Consider the following 1,951-nt stretch of genomic DNA (forward strand, 5'->3'; position numbering starts at 1 on the left):
GGGTTTGGGAAGGTGCTGCCAGAGGAGGTTAGATGAGTTTCTGAGTTTGTTTAGTGTTTATTTGTGCTTTTGTTCTTTCATGGCACATGATCATCACTGAAACGGCCAATATTTGTTGCCCATCTCTGAATGTTCTTGAACTGAGCGACTTACTAAGCCACTTCAGAGGGCAGTGTGGATCCATTACTATGGATCTGGAATCACATGAGGGGCAGACCAAGCAAGGATATCATTGGGCCAGATGCGGTTTTATTACAATTGGTGGCAGTTTATGGAAACCAGCTTTCAATTCCAGATTCTTTCTATGAATCATTATGGATGTTATGGATGTTTGAAATCTGAACTAAAAACAGAAAGTTCTGGTCAAATTAAGCAGGTCTGGCAACAGCATCTCTGGAGAGGGAAAAAGTGTTAATATTCCTATTCCAGGGACCCTGCTTTTCCGAAGACGAGTCACATTGGATGCGAAATGTCAACTTGATCTCTGTTTTTACAGATGCTGCTGCCAGACCTGATGAGTCTCTCCAGCAACTTTCTGAACACATTAATGAATTGCATTCTTAAAAAAATTCATTCACAGGATGTGGCCGGGGTGGTTGTCTAGGTAAGCATTTAACACACGGAAGGAAAAACCAGTAAAGCTTGCGAATGCTGCCTATTTGTTTTGTATACCTCACAACAGTGCTCCAGTGCGACTAGTACATTCATTTCAAAATATTACTGCTTAATCCCTCTGGGTGCCCACCCCTAGTTGCCCTTGGGAAGATGGTGGTGAGCAATGTTCTCCCTAAGCTACACTGCACACACAGTGTTTGGCATGCCAACACTATTGACAGGATTGATCTTCGGAAGTTTCTGCTGTGTGCCAAACTTGGAGGTCAGCGTAGAAGAAAACAAATTTGCAGTAATGTAGGTGGTGAACTGCCTTCTTTAAATGCTGCTGTCAGTTTAAATGGCAAAATCAGTCAGATCATTAGCCCGGAGTTCTGGAGATCTTGTCTAGTGACATTAAACCTCTGCCACCATCTCCATTCTTTCTTTGTGTGTGCCTGGTGGTCAATCATTCTCAGGATAGTTATTGCCAATTTCAAAAGAGTAGTAAGGTGCCTTCCTCCTTTAGAACAGCATTAAGGGTGCCTCCTTCTTTAAGAACAGCAGCGACAGTGTCTACATGCAAGACCAGTGAGGCTGTCTGCCTCTTTAAGAGCAGTTGTGATGGTGCCTGGCCCTTTAACAGCAGCAGTGAAGGTGCCTATTCTTAAAGAGCAGCAGTGAAGCTGTCTACTTCTTTAAGGGCGACAACAAGGTATTTACACTCTAAGTGCAGTGTGAAGGTTCCTACTCTTTAATAGCAGCAGTGTGCATATCTCTGACTCCAGCATCGGCAGTTCTTACTATCTCTGAGAGTGCACGCCTGTCCCTTTAAGATTGCCGTGAAGGCGCCTCCTCCTTTAAGAGCAGTGAGGATACCCGCTCCTTCGAGGGCAGCCGTGCTGCCTGGCCTTTTCAGGACAGCAATAAGGGTGCCTTATTGTAAGAGCAGCAGTGGGAGTGCCTGGTCCTTTCAGAGCAGTACTGAGGGTGTGGGATAACACAATGTAGAGCTGGATGAACACAGCAGGCCAGGCAGCATCAGAGGAGCAGGAAAGTTGATGTTTCGGATCAGGACCTTTCTTCAGAAATGATGCTGCATTGCAGCATTGAGGGGGTGTAGCCTTTTAACAGCAGCAGTGAGGATGCCTGCCCCTTTAAGAGTAGCAATAACGATGCCTGCTCCTTTAAGGGCAGTGAGGGTACCTGCTCCTAAAGTGCAGCCGTGGTGCCTGGCCTTTTCACAACAGCAGTGAGGGTGCCGGGCCCTTTAACAGCAACAGTGAGGGTGCCTGGCCCTTTAACAGCAGCAGTGTGGGTGCCGGGCCCTTTAAGAGCAACAGTTGTGGGTGCCGGGCCC

This window comes from Rhincodon typus, chromosome 37, assembly GCF_021869965.1.
Source record: "Rhincodon typus isolate 14 chromosome 37, sRhiTyp1.1, whole genome shotgun sequence".
Lineage (NCBI taxonomy): Eukaryota > Metazoa > Chordata > Chondrichthyes > Orectolobiformes > Rhincodontidae > Rhincodon > Rhincodon typus.